Source organism: Tachypleus tridentatus, chromosome 10 (genome assembly GCF_004210375.1).
Source record: "Tachypleus tridentatus isolate NWPU-2018 chromosome 10, ASM421037v1, whole genome shotgun sequence".
Classification (NCBI taxonomy): domain Eukaryota; kingdom Metazoa; phylum Arthropoda; class Merostomata; order Xiphosura; family Limulidae; genus Tachypleus; species Tachypleus tridentatus.
This window is the reverse complement of record NC_134834.1, coordinates 180,935,689-180,952,699: the sequence shown is the minus strand read 5'-3', so window position 1 is coordinate 180,952,699 and position 17,011 is coordinate 180,935,689. Positions and strand designations below refer to the sequence as shown.

Sequence of the window (17,011 nt, the reverse complement as noted above, 5' to 3'; positions counted from 1 at the left end):
TGTTTGTATGAGTAATTTGATTTTTTTCTAATAGAGTTGTTTTAAAAGAAATAAAAACAATGTTGTTGTTATTTGTTATTAAGCACAAAGCTTCCCAAAGGGTTATCTGTGCTCTGCCCACCACGAGTATCGAAACCTGGTTTCTAGTAGTGTAAGTCCTCAGACAGGCCCGGCATGGCCAGGTGGATTAAGGCGTTTGACTCGTAATCCAAGGATCGCGGGTTCGAATCGCGGTTGCACCAAACATGCTCGCCCTTTCACCCGTGGGGCGTTATATGTGACGGTCAATCCCACTATTCGTTGGTAAAAGAGTAGCCCAAGAGATGGCGGTGGGTGGTGATGACTAACTGCCTTCCCTCTAGTCTTACACTGTTAAATTAGGGACGGCTAGCGCAGATAGCCCTTGAGTAGCTTTGCGCGAAATTCAAAAACAAACAAAAAAAAAACAAGTCCTCAGACATACTGCTGTGCCGCTGGAGGGTACTAATTTCAAAATTCATACAATAATTTAAAAACAGATCATATTTGAACCTTATTTCCTCGTATTAGTAACACTGGAAATTATAGTTCATGTTGTACGTAACACAATGTAGTTGGCTAATATGAATTATGATGTTAAATTAGATATCCAAATCTCGAAATTTCTTTAGTTCTCCTCAATATTAGGATTAAAAAGATGTTAATAAGCCGTACGGTAGAAATGTAACGTTTTTTTGTTCAATCTATGTCTTCTTTATCCATGCATAGTACATTATTTTCAATTTACTAAATATATCGCAAAAAATGTAAAATAATTTTTTCAGTAGTGTTAGACATCTGTTGTTAATAAATTTTCCAATAAATATTGAGTTAAAAGTGGGTATAAAGAGCTGTAGCATTTTTGCTTTTTTCTTAACTTTATCAACCCTTAAGTCTCCTACTAACACGTTAAACTTACAATTTCCTCTTTACTAACAAAAATTTATTAAGCTGCTTTGTAAAAGGGCAAATATTATCACTCAAACTACGTTTACCCTGAATCGTATCCCTTAAGTCAATATGACTACGACACCAACCGAGGCTTAGTTAACATAAAAGTAAATATTTCGTGATTAATCATACGTCTAAAATGCTCTTGTAGAATTTCATTTGAAATGTCGAGTCTCTATTGTTGGTTTTGAGAAAAAAATGGCTACCATTAGCATTTGTATACGTTTCTTTATAATAATTGATTTTTACCGTCTACTACGAGTGTTGACCAAACTCTGCAATCTTACAAAGAAAACAGATTAAACATTTTAAATAAATGGACTCCGACCAAAGGTCAACAATAACTTCAGTTTTTGACATCATTACTTAGGATCTCAGAGAGCTCGTGCACTCTGCATAATCGACTCGAAATAACTGAATGTCGAATAAAATTGACAGAAAACTTGGTAAACGAGTGAATCTTTTAGAGTTTTCAGAGAAATAATATTAATCTATCTCTTTTAATCATGTTTACTTAAAAGGATTAGCAAAACATACAGAAAGAACGTCAAACGTTTTACACAATCCCGGAATTAAGGCTCTAGGTACTTTTAAACATCCTTGAGAGATTCATTAATGAAATAAATATATTTTTATGTAACAGCAAATCGCAGTTTAAATCTATTTACAGTATGAAGTGTTTTCTTTATATCTTGAATGATGCGATAAGTCATTTTGTCTGCTTATTGTAAAAAGCAGCGATTTGCGCAGCTTGCATACTTACCGATGAACTAGTAATTTAAAATGGAGAACAAAACTTCTGTCATGAAATACAATTTTTAGATCTTAAAGAACGTGTTTCAGTTTGTAAAACGTTACATGTGACATAAGTACCCTGACTTTTATGTATATATATATATATATATTACAATGACTCTTCACCCTAACATTGCGTTCAAAACATCAATCGTGCAACAAAAATAATAGTAAATGTCTCTCATTGTTAACCATGCAACAATCTGTATAAAAGGTAATGCATTACATTCTAGAAATTAATGTGACCATTACATAGATACATATGTGGCTGCTAAGTATCACTCCACCTTCTCTTAAACAAAAAATATCTTAACATTTTACTTGATAAAAAAGCAAATTGATCGATCGGGATGTTTTTATTTCGTTTTGTCACAGTTTCAAGAACGTTTATTGTTTTTAGTGTTTTGTATCTAAAATAGCATCATAGATTATGCTAGTCTTTTCTGGACTTATAAACACGTTCTATAACGAGTTTTAATATTAGCTTTAAAATTCCAGTTCGTGATTATAAGGTTTACAAAGAAACCACCATTTGATATCTATAATAGATACAGTGAATGACGTAGAACATAAATATTATAACTGTAAAGTAGCTTAAATGTATGATACCTACTGAGTTATACTCTTTTTCCTAACCACTAAATGTCGTGCGTTCTGTGCAGTAGTTTTCTTAAAGGCCTGTTTCCAAGTAATTTTTAAGAGAAACTTATGAAACCTCCAATGAAAACGTACACTTGGTGCTAATCTCTAAGTACGTAAACTAACAGTTTGTAAGATAATAGACAGAGTTAGTTGCAGGTTCGGATAATAACAGTACGGTTTGTGAGTAAAGAAAACAAAAACTAAAACAAACAGAGTAAAGTGTTAAAGATAAAATCCATTTTTATCTAACATTTCACAACTTGGAATAGTCGCAATGTCTCATTCTGCATTCAAGACGTCTCTAGATGTAGAGTTACGAAAAGAGTGTGTACTTTGCGAAATGGAGATATTGATTCTGACATGGTACGGTTTGCAACTACAGACACATATTTCGATAAATACGAGTTATTATACGGCATGTAAACTAACAGTGGCATCATTTCTTCCAGTGTCGAGGCTTTCATGAATATGTATTACCTTACTACCAAATTATCTTCTTAGGTATGTATTACCTTATTACCATATTATCCTCTTAGGTATGTATTACCTTATTACCATATTATCCTCTTAGGTATGTATTATCTTATTACCAAATTATCCTCTTAGGTATGTATTATCATATTACCATACTATCCTCTTAGGTATGTATTATCTTATTACCAAATTATCCTCTTAGGTATGTATTACCTTATTACCAAATTATCCTCTTAGGTATGTATTATCTTATTACCAAATTGTCCTGCTAGGTACGTATTATCTTACTGCCAAATTATCCTACTAGGTATGTATTACCTTGTTACAAATTATCCTGTTAGGTAAGTATTACCTTAGTACCAATTTACCGACTAAATATGCATTACCTTGCTGTCAAATTACACTGCTAAGTACGTATTACTTTACTACCAAATTATCTTACTAGGTACGTATTTGCAAGTTGTTGTTTTTGTTAAACATACAGTGCTGAGATCATATTTGAACATAAAAATATATGTATCAGCTACCGACGGCTACTCTGAATAATTTCTATTAGCTTCTAAACTCTACCTCTCGAGTAAGGTTATATTTTCTTCTCGATTGTTAATGACAAATCTATTTCTACATAAAACTGCCTTATTCCTGACATCGAGAGAGGTGACGTTTATTAATACAATTCTGGAAGGTATGTTCACCGATAGTAAGTAACATTCTATATATTACGTTACAGTAACTAGATAGGAAATGACTGCAACGTGTAACAGTAAAACTGTAAGCTTTCCTCACCTGAGGTCCAGCCAGAACTTGCTGGAATCTACTTCTAAGGATCAAAGTGTGGACTAGATCTGACGTGATGAGAGAAGTGTCGCTCTTACTTGTAGTGTAAAAAGAGTCGCAGGAAGAAATCTACCTTGGTTTAGCCAGAATTAGTTCAAATGTAGCTATTTCTTAGCTTGTATGGCCACAATATAACACAGCGTCTGCTTTAGATCTGTCGGTATTGCCTACTGAAGTTCTAAAGGGAGGCGTTGCAAGGTAGTGTGACATCGATGCTCGCGGTCTGTGCCATACTACAGAGGCTACTGATGTGCAAAGCATGATGGGAGATTCGGTTCTCGACGACTACCTTCCGGGGAGGAGGTTATCGATCCGCATGGCTAGTGCAGTTCATATTTTTGGAATACTTTATCCAGGTGTCGCTTTAGTCCACTGCTACTTGCAGACTGTTGCCAAGGCAGAACTGAGTAGATTAGAGTTTTGCTGAGGTAAAAATTTGCATTAAAGGACCGCATTTTGTTTCTTTTGTACAGACATTTTTAAAAAAAGAAATAAGTCTTACTAAGCTTTACTAAAAGCTCAAAAATGAATTCGTAGTATGCGGTGAGAACTGTTACGAGACATTGATTATTTGTTTTAAGTTACTGACGGTTTTGTGGTTTATAAAAAGTAAAAGAGAAACGTATTAGTTGATGTAACAACACTTTATTACGTGATATCCAACAACCCTTCTTTGAGGTTTTTCCGACAATTTACGTTTTAATATTCAAAAGCAGTAAACACTCTAATATGCTGGTAAATCTTGTAATAGAATGTGTTATTCGAGCGTATTGAGATACATATTTTAATAAACTCACTGCACGAATGATAAGCGAGATAAGCAAATATACATTTGAAAGAATAAACCTTCTGCTGAAAATTCTTAGCTAGATATAGATACTCTGACGTATCAAACCCGTTGTGCTAAATTTAACATTTCAAGTAATAGTGTTCGACTCGATCTAGCATGAGAGCTGCCATGCCTAAAATCTATGAGCTGAAAAACAAACAAAAATGGTGAAAAGGGGTTGAAGCTCACTTTATCAAGTGAGTAACTTTTATTTGTGTTCTTGGCTTTTATTTGTTGGGTTAAAACAAATAAATACGACACATTTAGGTGATTTGTTACAATTTCTATTATGCAACAACCAATTAGATTGTTTACGTCTTGGTAACCTCTCATAGAAGGAAATACGAATCTAGGCAAATATATCGATAAACAAAATACCTAAGGAAAAAAAAACACCCTAAAACTTGTATTTCTCGTGGTTGTTGTTCAGTATATAATAAAGATTAATATTTCGGGTAGAGTGACTTTTATATTATATGTACGGTTTATTGCAATTCCCAGTTTTCAATCTTTTGACTGTCATGCGCAACTGCAGTAGCTTTTTGAATTTTCTTATAGCATGCAGAAAAAAAAAAGTGGAAAGACAAAACATACCCTGCATAACGTGTTTCCTTCACAGCTACCTGGTCATACAGTGGAATCAGCTATCTTGATCAGCCATAGACAGATAGAACGAAACTTTGGTTATAATTATAGTTTTTAACACCGAGTTTCCTCTTAATTAACAAAATATATCTGGTTGATAATAATATAACATTTGATTACACCAGAATGATTAGAAAAGTGTTGCGCATAAAATTTCTTTTAACGTTATCGATGGGTAAACTGGCTTCAATTATAACTTCAGCTCTTGCAACCACGCAGGGGGAAAAAAATCGCCTCTTATTGGGTTAGTGAAGCAGTAAAGTTGGGCAGAAAGACGCTTTTGTTAGCTTTGTCGTGTTCCAGTGAACTTTTTCCACACTCAGCATGTACAAATTGAAGCTGATTCAACATTGATGCTCGAGTTATCTTGAAGACGACCTCCATATCCACATTAATGGAGTATCCACGCCTGAATGAGTTTGTTACAGTCAAATGTAACGCTCTAACAGTATCTATTCAAAGTTATTTTTAAAGAAAAATATATTCACTGAGATTGTATGAAATTTATTACTGTAATGTATGATTTCATAATCTTACTCTGATTAGGATTGATAGAAGAACGAAAGAAATTCCAGTAATATGTATTAGACGTGTAATATCTAAACGACTAGAAACTTTTTATGATACCAATTACGTAACAATTTTTTGGACGTGTGAAAAACCCAAAGAGACGAAAATGGTATGCTAAGAATGCTTACCTTTCTACACGTATTCATATACTAGACGCATCATACTGTCTTTAATATGCAAATACCACATTAATGACAATTACATTTTGATAATACTCAGACGAAAGGAGTACACTTTAAGCGCAGAATAGATCATTTTGCTTTCTCCATTGAATATAGCATACATAAGTGTTACATTGAAGCACAAAAGAAATATTTCGTGAGAACACGTTCACAGTAAAAAAAAATATTTAATAAAAGTCATTTATTTCTATTACATTACTGTTTGTTTATACACTGGGAGCACCACTTCAAAATAAATATTATCGGTCGCTACCACTTTAAACAATGTGAGTGGATCCTATTGTTTTAGTTAAATCTAACAACCCAAAAGGTATTTAACAAGCAATAAGCCTCAGATAGTTCAATACGCTTCTTCTGAATTTGCTTATATGTGAATAAATGATGCAGAGCTAGATTATCTTACTATATCTTCTCTAGCATCAAGTTATATGTTACGTTTATCTTTTGATACTAATAAATGCGCTGTTATGATAATTTATAATAAAAGTTGGGTGTTTGGATTACGTATAACATAAGTAAAACTATTAATTTAAAACATGGATGAAATAATCAAGTCTAAATTACTCACTTCTAAAGAAAACATTTCAGATGGATGCAAAATATAATGCTCCGGCTCAGTGGTAAGTCCGATGGTTTCCAACGTTAAAAACAGAGTTTCAATACCTCTGGATGGCGCAGTATAAATAGCTCATACGTAGCTTTGTGTTTAACAACAAATATGTTGCTTCATTTGCATGACAATGTATCACTCACGCATGTGATTGTTTATAAACAATACAAATTCGGTTGGTTTTGGATTTTGCGAAAAACTACTCGAGGGCTATCTGCGTTAGCCGTTCCTAATTTAGCAGTATAAAACTAGAGAGAAGGCAGTTAGTTATCATTACCCGCCGCCAACTTTTGGGCTACTTTTTTACTAACGAACAGTAGGATCGACCGTCACCTTATAACGCTCCCACGACTGAAAGGGCGAGCATGTTTGGTGTCACTAGGATTCGAACCCGCAACACTAAGATTACGAGTCGAGTGTCTTTCATATTTCAGACCAAAAGGGCAATATAGACTATTGAACTTGCGGTTAGATAAGCATTTGGACTTTCATTATATGGAGTTGTTGTAAATTGCAATATGAAACATTTTGCCAACACCAATTAAATTTAAAATCAGATTTCAAATCTCTGACTCCCCCCTCAGTGGTAAACCTGATAGCTCGAATATTTAAATACCGAGTTTAGATACTTATGGTGGGCACAAGACTGATAGCCCACTGTGCAACTTTGCACTTTACAAAGAACAAACCCTCTTTTGTCGAACAAAGACTGAAAGTTATATATGTCTAAACAAGATCTACATCCTAAACATGGTATTACCAATTCTGTTTGAATTTAGTTTAAAATCTCTAGAGCTTAAATGCAGTAACTCCAATAGTTTCTGACTAGCCGAAGTACTTTTACGTTATAAGTTAAATTCTATTCAGCTTCATGACATTCGTCTTACAAATTAATAATTAACTCTCAAATGTTAATACGTGATCACCGAGGTCGTCGTCTTATTTGTCACGTAAATTGATGGAAGCTACTCTCGTTAACGAGAGTTTATAACGAATTTTATATAACAAACAAATATTGCTCTTCGTAATAACGCATATTAATATTTATTTTGGCGTTTCATTCATTGAAAAGGAAGCTTAAGAAATTAAAACATATATTTACACGAGTCACTTTTACGTACCAAACGTCTTTATGGAACTTTATAGGAAAGATATGTTTAAATTTAGTGGCCCAGCTTGGCTCTTTCCAGATGGTTTATCTTTCATTCTACATTGCTTATCCTAAGCTTCCGACTGTCCTTGGATCGTTTACTGAACATGACACTTAACGCGCCGAGATTCCATTTGTCTGAATTAAAGCACTAGTATCTGTACACAAAGGAATAACTGGCTACCCCTTTTCTTAGCTGCTGGGAGTCGTTAATGCACATATATTATCGTAGTCTACTTAGTAGCTTGCTGCGACCAATCCACGTTACAACCGTTACAACGGTTGTATGTTTAGCCGGTAGTAATGTATTAAAGTTCACCCTCCAAAACTGTGTTACTGATCTCATGAGAAATAGGCTTAACTACTCTGCTTCACACAATAGTGGTAAAGTAGAAACTTTGTCCGAATGGTTTTGTTTCAGCTAAAGTTCCCCAAAATGATCCGATGATGCTGAGATATGAACTGAAAACGGGTGTTATTTACATAATCTTACAGCTGACTTTATTCACTCAAAAATTTGCTGACTTAAGGGTTAAGATGCGGAAACAATAAAAACTGTAATATTAACCTTCTGTACCATCAAGATGATGGAATATTTTACTTGTTATTGTCCTATGTTAAATTATGGTTAATCTTTCTCTATATAAAAAAATGTTAAGTACAGCGGGAAACCTGGTGTTTGAATGGCTATGGTATAAGTTTTGTTTTGTTTTTAGTTTTCTGATCGATTAGGCCTGGCATGGCCAAGCGCGTTAAGGCGTGCGACTCGTAATCTGAGGGTCGCGGGTTCGCATCCTCGTGGCGCCAAACATGCTCGCCCTTTCAGCCGTGAGGGCGTTATAATGTGACGCTCAATCCCACTATTCGTTGGTAAAAAAGTAGCCCAAGAGATGACGGTGGGTGGTGATGACTATCTGCCTTCCCTCTAGTCTTACACTGCTAAATTAGAGACGGCTAGCATAGATAGCCCTCGAGTAGCTTTGTGCGAAATTCAAAAAACAAACAAACAATCTTATCGATTAAGTTATTTTATTAAAAGCTGCAGCTTTTAACAGTAACTACTTGGGAATGATAGCACCAGTAATGGAAACTTTGTAGCTGTTCTAGAAACAAATTCTACTTATTTTAAAAAGCTCTGATGTGTAATAAAAACAATATTGCATTTTGTACAATCTACACACACGCACACACATAATAAAAACGTGAGTCAACAATACAACAACGTATTAGTTTGGTTTGTTTTGAATTTCGCGCAAAGCTACTCGTGGGCTATCTGCGCTAGCCGTCCCTAATTTAGCAGTGTAAGGCTAGAGGGAAGACAAATAGCCATCACCACCCACCGCCAACTCTTGGGCTACTATTTTACCAACGAATAGTAGGATTGACCGTCACATTATAACGCCCCCACGGCTGAAAGGGCGAGCATGTTTGGTGTGACTGAAATTCCAACCCGCGACCCTCGGATTACGAGTCGAGTGCCTTAACCATCTCACCATGCCGGGCCACAACGTATAAGAAAGAACAGTTTAAAACTGATATCCGCAAGTAATGCGTTGCGAGAAAATGCACAACGTTCGCGTATTTTTATCGCTACAATAATCAGTTGTGTTGCAGTTCACACAGTTCGGTGTTCAGTTAACACAGTTCGTTCTAATGCGTAATAGCGCTTTGTTTGCGTTAATTTACAGAACATGTTTGTTTGTTTTTGTTGTTTTTTTTTGTACATTTACCAAGATGGTTCAGTGAATTTACCTCCTTTTTATATTATACTATCTCTACTTGTGTCAAACGTTTTTATGTTTCAAAATGTAACAAAAAAAAATAGTGCCAAAATTTGTCCCTGATATAACATGGTTTTCATGGCTGTAGAAGTAAAATCATTCCTAGCGGATACAATTTGCATTTTATCAACACAATTTGATAACGAACGGAATATTACAACGAATATGCGTTATTTCAGTTGTTCGAAGCCTTTATTGGAACACCACAATATTTCTAAAAAGAAATTAAAGTAGAGCAGTACAATTTAAACCCATTATCTCGTATCCCTTGCCTTTGTTCTTGGTTTCAAACGTAGATAACTCTTTTTATTAAAGTAGAAAAGCTGGAATATTAAGACTTATTTTTTATCTGTTTCCTAAAGTATATGTTATATTAAGTTTTTCAGGCACCTGTTTATTAAAAGAAGCAATCATAACATAATACAAGCTCAGTATAAGCACACCTTAGCATACAAGACCAGTAGATGCATTCTGTATCGTTTGTTATACCAAGTAAAAACGATAAAACTAAACTATGTTCTAAACATTAACAGTAAAAGTACCACACCAATATATTGAACCTAGTAAGACTAAACTGTGCCTTAAACATTAACGCTAAAAGTACCATACCGATATATTGAACCTAATAAGACTAAACAGTGCCTTAAACATTAACAGTAAAAGTACCATACCGATATATTGAACCTAATAAGACTAAACTGTGCCTTAAACATTAACAGTAAAAGTACCATACCGATATATTGAACCTAATAAGACTAAACTGTGCCTTAAACATTAATAGTAAAAGTACCATACTTATAGATTGAACCTAGTAATAGTGAACTGTGCCTTAAACATTAACAGCAAAAGTATCATACCGATATATTGAACCTAATAAGACTAAACTGTGCCTTAAACAGTAATAGTAAAAGTACCATACTTATAGATGGAACCTAGTAAGAGTAAACTGTGCCTTAAACATTAACAGTAAAAGTACCGTACCATACTGATAGGTTGAACCTAATAAGACAAAATTGTGCCTTAAACACTAGCAGTAAAGGTTACCTTATCTGCAGAATGACCAATCTCAGTAAGACTAACTGGTGCGACGCCAGCAATCCACGTGGATTTGTTACAACTATAGAAATAATTCTAATCTTATCGATAGTAGAGTTTGCACTGTAAATTATGCCCAAATTTACTTGTGTTTTTTGTTGGTTTTTTTAGATGCCAAGTTTAAATGTTTAAGCAATTTACTTTTAAAAATTATCTTTCCCGTTGTAAGAAAGGCAGACCTAAATGTAGAGGTAAAACGTATGAGCAAGAAAACAAAAAAAGAAAAATACAAAAAGAATGATAGAGTAATTAAAATAATGGAACGTTGAGTAATGAGAATCTCGTGAACCTTACAAGTAGTTTCCGGAACCAAAACTTGTTACCATTTCTGTGCAACTTAGTTTGTTAAACAGAAGAAACTCGTGAAGCAATGTAAACTGTTACTATGTTTCGAATGTAAGGTCTATTAGGAAAGCTTGTTTGTTTGTTTAATTTCGTGCAATACTGCTAGAGGGCCATCTGCTCTAGTCGTTCTTAATCTTATGTATCCAGTGTATCTATGTACTGTCCCTCATTCTCGCTGCATAATATTATACGACGCCATGTTACAATACGCTCTTCAAGTGTAAATGGGCCTACATCGGCCATATTTCTCTGAAAAAAACGAAACAAATTGATAATACATGCGTAATTGAGTATAACATAATAACATATGGATGGGTAGAAGACATAGACGAAAGTGAAGACACCGAATCAACATTACCCATCGCAAATTCTTATGTTCCTTTTTATCAACGAATAATAGGATTAACCATAATATTGTAACGTTTCACGGCTTAAAGGGCGAGGATGTTCGGTAGGTAATGGGATTCGAATCCACAGATTGTGAGTCGGGCGCTGTAACCACCAAGACATGCCAGATCTATTGCATAAGATTTATTTTCTTTGTTAAAGATGTCTTTGCAAACGTTCCTTCCAGATCTTTCGAAATATTAATAAGTTAATATGTATACAGTGAGTAAAAATTCGGAATTTTACTTTTTGAACAATTTGTTATTCATAAATTGATTTTTATATTAAGCGAGACCAAAAATAAAACACAATTTTACGGATTAAAATAAGATAAAACCAATTTATCCTTTAAATAAAAACAACTGATCTTTAATATCCTTATATACAGACATTTATTTAGTTTTCCTGTGAAATTACGATAAATTGAAATTATAATTTATGAGACAATAAAAATTAGATGCCACTGCTAATTTTAATTAATATTAGTCAATACGTTCCCTGTTTTTCAACTAGTAAAACGCCCTTGGGAAGTAATGTGTATTTAATTTTTTAGAGCAGCTCTTTAATGTTTGCGGATTTACAAAGCTAAAATCAGGAGTTCGATTCCCCTCGGTGGACTCAGCAGGCAGCCCAATGTGGCTTTGCTATAATAAAACACACACACACACACAGGCAAACTTTAATGTTTGACTAAATTATGATAAAATATAAAGGAAGTAAAGAATAATTGCTTCTCCTACAACCTATAGGAATAATATCATGTTTCTTTCGTATATGAAAACTAATATTTAAATGATAAGATGGCAGTAGAAATTAGCTTGTTGCTAGCAACGCCAAAATTGAGAATTTCGACGATTCAGAATTGTGAGGCCTAATATATTTTCGGATTCGTCACTAGACTCTGAGATAGACTGGTTTCGAGGAATTCTGCCTATCAACAGTAAACTCGAACAAGAGAAAAGCGAAAAACACGACCTTATTTCTCACAATGAGGATTCATAATCCCCGTGTACGGTGTTATTTAGGTTTACCCGTTACTTAGTACATAAAACTTATAATGATATGAATATAGGTTACGTGCGGCGGTTAAAAAAACAACAACTCAGTTAACACATTCTCTAATGCACAGACAAGAAAACTCTTGAAAATAGAGTGTATTGATACCATAATTATAATGATGAAAACTCAGAACAGTCAATAATTTTCTTAGCATTTAGCAAACAAGGTATAAACACCATACTCACACACGTGTTTCATATTCCTCGAGATATTAAGGAGTACTTCATATTGTCTCAGATGTTTCACGTATTTCACGTTGCATTGTAGCAATATTTTAAAGATACATGCATTGGGTAAATTTTTAAAATCCATACATTAAAACGGGATTTTAAGGCTACATTTACCAAACTAATTTACGAGTTCACTGTTAACAAGCAACCTGCACTTACCACCTAGTCACGTAGTTTCTCAGAATTTTCAATGAATCCAATGATCAACCAAATTTGAACAGGATAAACAACGCCAAGAAGGTCTGTAGTAATGTGTAAACAGTAATGTGTAGTAATGTGTAAACAGTATTAGAACCATGAACAAGAGCCAACATTGTGATGGATGCTGCTTGTAATAACAAGGTTGATTTTAGGCTTAACTTTCCACAATAAAATATATTGAGGGACGCCCGATTATCTATAAATGTTGTTTTAACAAGTTAATTATCTAATTTATTACAGCAATCATAGATACAAGCTAACAATACACTCTTTACGCTATATAAAATCGGATCCATAAAGTAAACAAATGACCCGCCGCTGTGATGAGCAAGCGTGGTGTGTTAAGTACTCCTGTATTGTCATTAGAACCTTCGATTGTGGTATCCTAAGCTGCCTTGTGTCAAATAATCACAACAATTAGTATACACAAGAAAAATTATTTGTTTCTGTATTCTAAGTAGTTTCAAAATGCTTGTTTGTTTTTTCTTAAGCACAAGTCTACTCAATGGGCTACATGTGCTGTGTCCAGTATGGGTATCGAAATCAGATTTTCAACATCTTAAGCCTTCAGACTTATTGCTTAGCCGCTAGAGAGACTTTTGAAATGCATAGAAAACTAAAAAACCTGTATGTCAGTGGTCAGTTTATTGCAAGGAAAATGAACATGCAGTACCATTGTTCAGGATAATTCTAAGATTTAATAAATATCTATCAGATCTTCCAATTAGCGGATATTATTATTTGCAGGTTTTAGTGGATATTGCTTTATTCAAGTGTTCTATGATTTTGTTAATATTGTTCGTTTCAGGAATTTCTAAGACTTAGATAGTTAGTTCGTTTGTTTAGAATTAAGCACAAAGCTACACAATGAGCTTTGCCCACCACAGGTATCGAAACCCGGTTTTTAGCGGTGTGAGTCCGCAGACATCTTGCTACGCCGCTGGGGGGGGGGGCTAAGACTTAGTGAATACCATTGCTGTCAAGTGTGCTAACTGATTACTGTGTTTTCAAGCGTTCTAAGATTTAACAGATACTGTTATTCACAGGAATCCTGTAATTCAGTAGATATAAGAGAGAAAGGGGACGCTGTGAATTATTGGCTACAAGCAGAAACCAGTAAAACATTTTAGGGCAAATTAGTATATTTACTGCAGCAGTACTTCTTTAAATATAGGATTTATAAAATAATACAAAATAATTCTAATTGCAAACACGAATAAGTTCACTGGTCTTAGGCCTAACATTAGTTAAGCCTTTGTAGAGTACGGCCTATATTCGATAAAGAGATAAACTAACACTAACTTCTGTACGATATTTGTTGTATCATAGGTAGAGCAAAACTTTACCGTACCTAATACTATAAATAAATAAACTTATGATATTATTTTTCGACCTAACATTAGATTTTTTTTAAAAAAAACTTTGAAAATATTTTAATATTTTGTTGCACAGAATGTCTACTAAGGTATATTTACACTCGCCCTATGTTCCATCCGTTGATATAAGTATGTATTTGCATAGTAAAGTGTGTATGCATTTTCAGAACAGACAATAACTGAGTACTGTTATAATAAGTACTTAGCTAAGTGTAATTCTGTAATAATGTCAATAGCTTATGGCAATGGGCAAGTCTTCATGTATTTACTTCAAACACGACAGTAAATCTTGAAAAGTGGAAGAAAAATGCTTTATCATTATGTTACATTAATGTAACTTTTCATATTCCATCGATACTCTATGTTAAAACTGATGAGAAAAATAATGTATCACGTGATATCTAAGCTAATTAATGACTATGTGTAAGGTCTGTAAGAAAATTTATGCACTTCCAAAGATACAAATATTTTTACCACGTGGCTGTGCATAGGGTACTTAGGTGGGGACGGAGGGGATTTCTAGCATCATCGAGGCACTGTGTAAATGTTCGTCGTTTGATATCGAAAGTAAATATTTCAGGAACTCATAAAAACATTAGATCAACGTAAGACTGGGTTGCACATAACCTTGCACTTTCTGATTGGTTTTGGTCGAATTGTTCTGTTATAGAGTTAGTATTATAAGGACTTCGTGACCCCTTACGTTGTTCATCATTCATCTCATATGATGTTCCATAAGGTGTTGCAGCCTTAGAAGTGTGTTTGGAATGAAATCAGAGCAGGCTTATGATGTGAGATCTTTATATGGAATGTTCACTGATAACGTGAATTTGTTGATGTCACGTCAAGTAATTCGCCGTCTCCCAGGACTGAAGTGCGTTGGATCAGTTTGACTTTTATCATATGTCAATGAAAATACCAATTTATTGACACAACGCATGAAAATTATATGAAGCAGTAATGTAGCCAAAATAACTATTTGTCATTTCCACCTTGGAAATATCAGGTGCTGTTTAAAGGTTACTGAAGGTGACGGAAGATAATAAATCTCATAACTAGGGCCCCAACTCCCTGATTTTTCTCAAGGGTTCTAAGATGCAGAATACAATTGTTACGTTTTGAAATAGTTGCGAGAGCTGTTGTTAAAAATGTTTTTTTTTTAAGATTCAAACTGTATTAATGTTCTCATGTACAGTAAGATTCAAACTGTATTAATGTTCTCACGTACAGTAAGATTCAAACTGTATTAATGTTCTCAAGTACAGTAAGATTCAAACTGTATTAATGTTCTCACGTACAGTAAGATTCAAACTGTGTTAATGTTCTCAAGTACAGTAAGATTCAAACTGTATTAATGTTCTCAAGTACAGTAAGATTCAAACTGTATTAATGTTCTCACGTACAGTAAGATTCAAACTGTATTAATGTTCTCACGTACAGTAAGATTCAAACTGTATTGATGTTCTCACGTACAGTAAGATTCAAACTGTATTAATGTTCTCACGTACAGTAAGATTCAAACTGTATTAATGTTATCAAGTACAGTAAGATTCAAACTGTATTAATGTTATCAAGTACAGTAAGATTCAAACTGTATTAATGTTATCAAGTACAGTAAGATTCAAACTGTATTAATGTTCTCAAGTACAGTAAGATTCAAACTGTATTAATGTTCTCACGTACAGTAAGATTCAAACTGTATTAATGTTCTCACGTACAGTAAGATTCAAACTGTATTAATGTTCTCAAGTACAGTAAGATTCAAACTGTATTAATGTTCTCACGTACAGTAAGATGCAAACTGTATTAATGTTCTCACGTACAGTAAGATTCAAACTGTATTAATGTTCTCACGTACAGTAAGATTCAAACTGTATTAATGTTCTCACGTACAGTAAGATTCAAACTGTATTAATGTTCTCAAGTACAGTAAGATTCAAACTGTATTAATGTTATCAAGTACAGTAAGATTCAAACTGTATTACTGTTATCAAGTACAGTAAGATTCAAACTGTATTAATGTTCTCAAGTACAGTAAGATTCAAACTGTATTAATGTTCTCACGTACAGTAAGATTCAAACTGTATTAATGTTCTCACGTACAGTAAGATTCAAACTGTATTAATGTTCTCACGTACAGTAAGATTCAAACTGTATTAATGTTCTCACGTACAGTAAGATTCAAACTGTATTAATGTTCTCACGTACAGTAAGATTCAAACTGTGTTAATGTTATCAAGTACAGTAAGATTCAAACTGTATTAATGTTATCAAGTACAGTAAGATTCAAACTGTATTAATGTTATCAAGTACAGTAAGATTCAAACTGTATTAATGTTCTCAAGTACAGTAAGATTCAAACTGTATTAATGTTCTCACGTACAGTAAGATTCAAACTGTATTAATGTTCTCACGTACAGTAAGATTCAAACTGTATTAATGTTCTCAAGTACAGTAAGATTCAAACTGTATTAATGTTCTCACGTACAGTAAGATGCAAACTGTATTAATGTTCTCACGTACAGTAAGATTCAAACTGTATTAATGTTCTCACGTACAGTAAGATTCAAACTGTATTAATGTTCTCACGTACAGTAAGATTCAAACTGTATTAATGTTCTCAAGTACAGTAAGATTCAAACTGTATTAATGTTATCAAGTACAGTAAGATTCAAACTGTATTAATGTTATCAAGTACAGTAAGATTCAAACTGTATTAATGTTCTCAAGTACAGTAAGATTCAAACTGTATTAATGTTCTCACGTACAGTAAGATTCAAACTGTATTAATGTTCTCACGTACAGTAAGATTCAAACTGTATTAATGTTCTCAC

General features: G+C 33.8%; 1 protein-coding gene across 8 annotated transcripts in view; it reads right to left on the bottom strand.

Moving 5' to 3' along the window:
- Positions 1-17,011, bottom strand: part of LOC143231058 (teneurin-a-like) — a 473,661-nt gene that overhangs the window by 239,609 nt on the left and 217,041 nt on the right. For 3 of the 8 annotated variants that reach the window (XM_076465564.1, XM_076465569.1, XM_076465568.1), the window contains exon 1: positions 3,667-3,982. The exons of 3 other annotated variants lie outside the window; for them this stretch is intronic. The gene's annotated coding sequence lies outside the window, so the exon portion shown is untranslated. Of the gene's footprint in view, positions 1-3,666; positions 3,983-17,011 lie in introns of those variants that run through there. 2 more of the 8 variants (XM_076465570.1, XM_076465571.1) reach the window with 1 other exon arrangement.